The 7,952-nt window shown below is 46.0% G+C and overlaps 1 long non-coding RNA gene across 1 annotated transcript; it reads left to right on the top strand.

Annotated features, from left to right (window-relative positions):
• Positions 1–4,514: 4,514 nt before the first annotated feature.
• Positions 4,515–7,715, top strand: LOC142774967 (uncharacterized). The gene is made up of 2 exons (XR_012886597.1): positions 4,515–4,639; positions 7,608–7,715. It is a non-coding gene; the product is annotated as an uncharacterized LOC142774967 (long non-coding RNA).
• Positions 7,716–7,952: the final 237 nt, after the last annotated feature.

Raw genomic sequence — 7,952 nt, 5'->3', positions numbered from 1 at the left:
TACAGCAACCACGACAAGGCAAAGAAACGGTTATTGATTGATTGATATGTGGGGTTTAACGTCCCAAAACCACCATAAGATTATGAAAGACGCCGTAGTGAAGGACTCCGGATATTTTGACCACCTGGGGTTCTTTAACCTACACCCAAATCTGAGCACACGGGCCTACAACATTTCCGCCTCCATCGAAAATGCAGCCGCCGCAGCCGGGATTCGAACCCGCGACCTGCTGGTCAGCATCCGAGTACCTTAGCCACTAGACCACCACGGCGGGGCAAAGAATTGGTTATGCTCACGAATTTCAGCAATGAATAAAAACACGTGAACAAAGAAACCACGGTCGCATACGTCGAAGAAATCGTGGAAGCCACCAATGCTTTCGCCCTCGCTGATTCTGCGGAAGCGGCTCAGAGAAACCAAGCCCCTTCACCAGCTTTCGACGTCAATCCCAACCTTCTGAACCATAAGCAAGAACAGCTCAAGACCCTGCTCCTGCAATACGAAGATTTCTTTTCGTCATCATCAAAAATTCGGCAGACGCCAATCACGAAACATCGCATCATAACCGAGGAAAATCCCAGACCACTCCGTCAGGGTTCGTACATGGTTCGACGCGAGAACGCGAAGCCGTAAAGACACAAGTTAATAATATGCTACGGGACGACATCATCCAGCCGTCCAAGAGTCCATGGGCCTTCCCCGTGGTGTTAGTGAAGAAAAAGGATGGAACCCTACGTTTCTGCGTCGATTATTGCCGCCTGAACAAATTCGCAGAAAACGGCGTGTATCATCTCCCGCGAATAGACCACGCACTGGATCGGCTCCATAACGCCAAGTACGTTTCGTCAATGGACCTCAAGACTGGCTATTGGAAAATCGAAGTCGACAAAAGAGACCGAGAGAAGGCGGCATTTATAACACCAGACGTCCTCTTCGAGTTTAAGGCGGTGCCCTCCTGCCTTTTCTCGGCGCCGGCCACTTTTCAACGCGTTATGGATACAGTACTAGCAGGATTGAAGTGGCAGACTTGCCTTGTGTACTTGGATGACGTCGTCATGCTTTCCTCGAGTTTCAATGAGCATCTTCGGCGCCTTGAAGCTGTACTTAGAGCCATCAAGACGCCCGGACTCGCACTGAATCCAGAAAAGTGCAGATTTGCGTACGAAGAGCTCTCGTTCCTGGGGCACGTGTTTAGCAAGTGTGGAGCTCGTCCCAATCCGCGAAAAACAGCCGCAATTACCGACTTCCCGCCACCCACTGACAAGGCGGGGCGCCGATTTCTGGGCCTGTGCGCCTATTATAGGTGGTTCGTGAAAAACTTCGCCCGCATCGCCAATCCACTAACTAAGCTTACCAAGGCCGACGAGGAGTTCAAGTGGAAAATGCCGCAAGAACATGCTTTCCAGGAGCTTAAACATTGCCTCCAGACGCCTCCATTACTTGCCCATTTCGACGAATTCGCTGAGACAAATACACAGTGACGCAAGCAGCGTAGGTCTCGGCGCCGTTCTTGTGCAGAGGGCTGACCGACTTGAAAGGGTTATTAGTTACGCCACCTGATCGCTAACCAAAGCAGAAGCCAACTATTCCACAACAGAAAATGAGTGCCTCGACATCATCTGGGCTACGTCGAAATTTCGCTCCCTACCTCTACGGCAGGCCCTTAAAAGTTGTGAGCGACCACCACGCCTTCTGTTGGTTAGCTACCATGAAGGACCTTTCAGGTCGCCTCACATCATGGAGCCTGAGACTTCAAGAATGCGACATTACCGTCGTTTACAACTCCGGAGAGAAACACTCTTTCGCCGACTGTCTCTCTCGTGCGCCTTACCACCAACCACCGCCAGACAACCCAGATGATGACTACTTCTTGGGAACAATAACTGCCGACAACTTCGCTGAACGACAGCGGGCCGACTCGGAACTTAAGGCCCTAATAGAATACCTCGAAGGCAGGACCGCTGAACTCCCGAAGGTATTCAAGCGCGCACTTGCGTCGTTCTTCCTGCGAAACGGTCTTCTCCAAAAGAAAAATTTTCACCGCTTCGAGCTAAGTACCTCCTTGTGGTGCCTTCAGCTCTGTGACGTACACTCCTGCAGACCCTACACGACGAGCCGATGGCAGCGCACCTTGGTGTTTCCCGCTCGCTCGGGAGGATACAAAAAAGGTTCTACTGGCCACGTCTTACCACCGACGTTACTCGTTATGCGAGGACATGTTGAGACTGTCAACAACGCAAGACACCGCCGGCAAGGCCAGCGGGACTTCTGCAGCCAGTTAAACCACCTCGCTGACCATTCCAGCAGATTGGTATAGACCTACTGGGGCCGTTCCCGACTTCGGCTTTCAGAAACAAATGAATCGTGGTAGCTACCAACTACCTCACCCCCTACGCCGAAACAAAAGCCCTGCCAAAAGGCAGCGCATCCGAAGTAGCTAAGTTTTTCGTCGAAAATATCGTCCTATGTCACGGCGCCCCGGAGGTTCTCATCACGGACAGAGGAGCGGCATTTACTGCTTACCCAACTCGAGCGATCTTGGCATACAGCAAGACAAACCACCGCCGGACGACCGCGTACCACCCACAGACCAACGGCCTCACCGAGCGGCTAAACAAGACGATCGCCGACATGCTGGCAATGTACGTCGATGTCGAACACAAGACGTAGGACGCCATTCTTCCGTACATGACTTTCGCATACAACAGGACGTTGCAGGAGACGATGCAGCTAGCTCTATACAAATTGGTCTATGGAAGCAGCCCACCAACAACGCTCGATGCCATGTTAACCAACGTCACCGACAAAGAAAACCTCGATGTGAGTGAGTACCTTCAACGCGCCAAAGAAGTGCGACAACTCGCACGTCTTCGTATCAAGAATCAACAGACGACCGTGAGCCATCGTTACAATCTTCGACGACGCTTCGTGGACTACCAGCCCGGTGAACGTGTTTGGATGTGGACTCCGATACGCCGACGTCGACTCAGTGAAAAGCTTCTGCGAAGGTACTTCGGACCGTACAGAGTGGTTCGACGTCTCGGCCCACTTGGTTACGAGGTTGTCCCCGACGGCGTCACGAACTCTCAAAGACGCCGATCATGACCTAAAGTCGTCCGTGTCGCGCGCCTCAAGCCGTTTCATGCGCGTTAACGAACTGACACAGTGTTTTTTGTATTATTGCTTGATTGTAATTTATTAAATGTACTTTCTTACAATATTCTTGTACTTTCGTCTTCGATCAAGCGCCCCGCCACGGTGGTCTAGTGGCTAAGGTACTCGGCTGCTGACCCGCAGGTCGCGGGTTCGAATCCCGGCTGTGGCGGCTGCATTTCCGATGGAGGCGGAAATGTTGTAGGCCCGTGTACTCAGATTTGGGTGCACGTTAAAGAACCCCAGGTGGTCAAAATTTCCGGAGCCCTCCACTACGGCGTCTCTCATAATCATATGGTGGTTTTGGGACGTTAAACCCCACAAATGAATCAATCTTCTGTTCAAGTGTCGGGACGATGCCTTTTTCAGAGGGTACAATGCCACGTTCTTGTTCTCAAGTTTTGTTATCGCCCCAGTACACTACGTAATTCTCAGTGCAAACCGCGCCGGCAGTCTTCGAGAAGCTTCGGCACTGTACTAGATTATTTCGTTAAGATCACGCCCACTCCGCGAACTATACCGATTAATCTGGAGTCTACGTCACCACTGGCGATAGTGCTGGAACATTCGACGGCCAGTGTATAAATGCCGACGTGCTTTGCCGCTTGTCAGTTGATCGACGGCTGATGCTCCGTTCGCTGCTATAAGTGCAAGCCTGCTACTGTGATCCGACTTTCCGTTTACCGAGCGCAGGTTCGCCCAGATAAACAGTTTAATCTTCAACGTACATTCTGCTTCTTTGACAACGTCATGACCCCATGACACTACTGTTTTTGTTATTTGCGTTCAGGCATAAATATATTTTCCTACCACCTTGTGAAGCTTGTGCACGCAGGCGTGCAAACCAGTCTTTGCAATGTAAGCGTACAGCGTGTGCCTCGCTGCTGCAACTCGCGCTATCTAATGCTAAATTTTTCGTAGTCGTCGCAGCACCACTCGGCCAGTTTAGATTTACGGTTAACGATTGCCATGTTTTTTCGCTACGTGATAGCTACCAACTGTGTGGGGTTTCTTGAAGCTTCGTATGTTTCGTGGAATGTATACACAGTGAAACGTGAACTGGCGACGTTCACATTGCTGCACGCAAATACGTGTGCTCTCTCTCCGTTGCGTGCAGGTCGGTTATGCGATGCTACGTTTCTTTGTTTCTGTTCAGAAAAAAAAAGCTGCACGGCGTCTTATGGAATCCTTGCTATGAAACTGATACCATATGAATGATCTGTGCTTCAGTACCCTAAGGTCGGTAGGGCTTTTGCCGTTTTTTTTTGAAACCTGCTGGCAGCACCGTTGAACGTTTATTTTCAACAAATGATAGTTTTGGCAGTACTTGCATTGCATCGCATAATTTACGTTTTCTTGCAGATTAGGAGAGGTGTGTACACACGTGGCCGCATTGCTGTTCAAAGTGGAGCTGTTGGTGCCGTTTGGGTTTGCGAGGTCCAAAACATCCCAACTTTGCGAATGGAACAACCGATTTCGAGAGAGCGTGAGCATAGGTTTTCGTGAATTTCTTGATTCGGGAAACTGCAGTTTGTGCATACAGTTCTCACAATTATTTAACTAAAAATTATAACTTAGCCGTCTATAAATTCCTTTCAGGCAATGCTGAATGTGTCTAACAGCAAATGCAATGTTTAACAATGTAGCGCAATTTTGCGTAAGTGACAATAGTAATGTCGGAAAAGTGAAAGAACAGGATGAAGTTGCGCGTGTATGTGACACCGTTTACTATATAATTCGCATCATACAAGTAAAGTTAAAATGAATGTATTCAATATGACTGTGCTGAAAAATGGAAAACAACAAATGCAAAGCCACTTTCAACTAAGTTTATTGTGCTACTGAATCTATTTATATATTGATGCAATATAAATGGCACACGTGTGTACAATTTATAAAATAACAAGTAAGAGTTGGGAGATGTCACTGCCAAGAAGACAAGTTGTTTTTCCATCACAGCCAGTGTGACTGGGTGATACGTGTGTTAGTTCACCTTCCCTGGCTCTCACCAACGAAGAACTTGTCTTCACGGGGACAGCACCATTAATCTCTTACTGTATTTATTACAGTGTACATGCTTGTGCCGTCCATATTACAATAACCTACAACTATGTAAAAAACTGGTGGTTCAGATGAGGCGTTAAATTTTTAAAATAATGGCTCGTTTGCGTAATTGCTTTAGACGACCACGTCATATAGCATCGAACTTGGTCTCTAACATAATCATGTTGGCTCGGATGTATGCGTTTAGGTTGAAATTAAGCCGATAAGACCCCTAACGAAGGTAGCAGAAATGAAAGCGCGTGCGTTACTTAGCTCTAAGTTGGGGGTGTGTGGAAATAATGAATTTTGGAATCGACTAGTGATTACCTCAAATGACATATTCATTGAATAGTAAAAGAACCGCTTTCAAAACTGTCTTACAATTCTACAACATGTAAGTTGAAATAATTGTTCACAAACATTCAGAAGCAACACTAAAATATTTTACACAACTGCAATTATAAAACTGAGATAAGTTCGTATACACAGTGACCAGAGCCCAAAGGCACTGCCAGAATTTTTTCGGGGGAGGAGTTCAACAATCAATCTGTCTTTCTGGCTGTAAATTTGTATTTATGTATATATATCCAGACGTTTATGCGGAAAGAAAAAGTGTTCAGGGGAGCGGGTGGGTGGGACCCCTATTTTAGGCCTTCACAGGTTTCAGTGTCGTGCTGCATTTGTTCGAGAAGCACTAGTTGCACCCTCGATCCTCACTAGTGAGCATTCTCCCACTGCTCCCTTCATAAAATTTTGCCAACTATTTGCGGTGAGCTAACTTCGGTGGCCCGTTCTGACAATCTCACGTCATGTGGGCGAGTGGGCCTGTCCCCACACCACGGATAGCTACTGCTGTACACTGTGGGGTGAATGGCTAGTAGCAAATAAAGGTTCGTATAGGTATGCGTTTGTATATACGCATGCAAAACCGAAACCTTTCAAAGGGTTTGAAGCACCATCCGGCTACGCCCATACCAAAACCCTAGCAGTATTTCGTAACTAGGTTGAAACATGGCAGTTACTACAGTAATTAAGGTGAGACCTTGTCGCCTGCTTTGGCATAAAACTGAGTCGTAAAAACTGATACTGTTGAAGCGAGCACCACAAATACTGCTAAAATATAATTAACCAGATAAACCTTTTATCACAATATGAGTGTTGCTACCGAAAGCGTGTAAGTACTAGTGTTGAACGCTCTATCTGCAAGAACAATTTAAACAAACACTACATATACGTGTGTTTACCGTGAAGCCGAATGCAGTAGTATTCCCCACCTTTACTTAAGGAGGTAGCTGTAGCATGGTGAAAACTATGAGTTAAAAAACGCCTTCATTTTGTAATGACTGCAGCATCTGTCTTCTCATAAAAGTTTAATGTGAAGTTTACACTTCATGCATCTTCTTCTGCGTTCTCAGTACTTTTTCTTGCTAAGTCATACCCAATTGATGGAATACCAACTTTCCCAGAATGTTGCTCTCATTGAGTTCAATTTCTTAACCTGAAGTTTGCACTTTCAGCACACAGAGCTGTATATAATGCGCCAATGCACATGCCTTAGAATCATTATGTGTGACATTAGATAGAATAATCTTATTGTTTGCTCTGTGAATACCAAACTTTGTCAGTGGTAAACAATCTCTCATCTCTGGTTTCTCCAATCTATACTTTTTGTGCTTGCATTATATATGTTGTGGCAACGACACGTTGCTCAGGCCTCGCTTTGTGTTTGCAACTGTTTATTTGGAAAAGAATAAGTAAACTTAACTGGGCTAATCAACTACTCTGCTTTGTCTTGTCTGCTGGTAATTGCTGTGCCGGAATAAATAACTATTGGCTTGATTTCTCAAACAGCTGTGCACTGCAATAATTTGTAAAGAGACAGAAAAATGTGGAATATAAAGCATGTTCTTTCTTTATAAAATTCTTGTCAGGGCTTGCCTACAGTGAGCAGTCTATCTTGCATATATCAATGAATTAAACTTTTTGCACCTTGAAATGACTAAAGATCAGAACACAGCAAGCACAACAAGCGTTTCTCAGAAAGCAAATCTTACTATTTTCAATTTGTGAGTAACTTGCAGAATGTGGGCTACTTTCTTATATAGAAGATAGCATGGTTTTGCCACCAGACCCTTAGATTTCAGGATCACTATATTTACAGAAATCACCCATGCATTCGACAAACAATATTGTTAAGTCTAAGACCGTTTTTGTGCCTGCGCAATATGTACATAAGTGGTGTGGCTTCACAGTTATAATTTATAATTCTCAGATATATCCTCAAAGTGCCTCCCAGTGTTCATGGTCGCTGCTGTTTCTTTTGTGGGAATGCTTGTTTTTGTTAACGTTTTTACTGGTACTTCACTTGTGCAGTAGTGCCATTAATGAATAACTTCTTGTAACATGTGTAGGTGTAGCCTGCAAGGATCAAGGGCCTGCAGATCGCAAAGCATCAGCATTGGAAACTGTCAAAAGTATTCAAAAGGAAGCACAGTTTAGCCCAAGCTCCACGGGCAAAGTTCCCTGATGCGCTTGAACCTTTGTTGGATATGTTGCCCAATGCAGCAGTGTTTACAGCTTATGCAAGGTTTGCTGCGATGAACGAAGACGCCGACAGCGCTGATGAATGCGAGGGCTTGGCTTTGTTGCCAAAGAGTCTTTATGAGATCTTTGTCAGCACGTGGGAACAGCTAAGCGCAAGTGCTCAAGAAAAAAAAGTAAATTCATTGCTGATGTCGACCCTGACCCATATTGAA

This window comes from Rhipicephalus microplus, chromosome X (genome assembly GCF_043290135.1).
Source record: "Rhipicephalus microplus isolate Deutch F79 chromosome X, USDA_Rmic, whole genome shotgun sequence".
In the NCBI taxonomy this organism is placed as follows: domain Eukaryota; kingdom Metazoa; phylum Arthropoda; class Arachnida; order Ixodida; family Ixodidae; genus Rhipicephalus; species Rhipicephalus microplus.
Note: the sequence above shows the minus strand (reverse complement) of the source record. Positions and strands in the feature narration are given on the sequence as shown.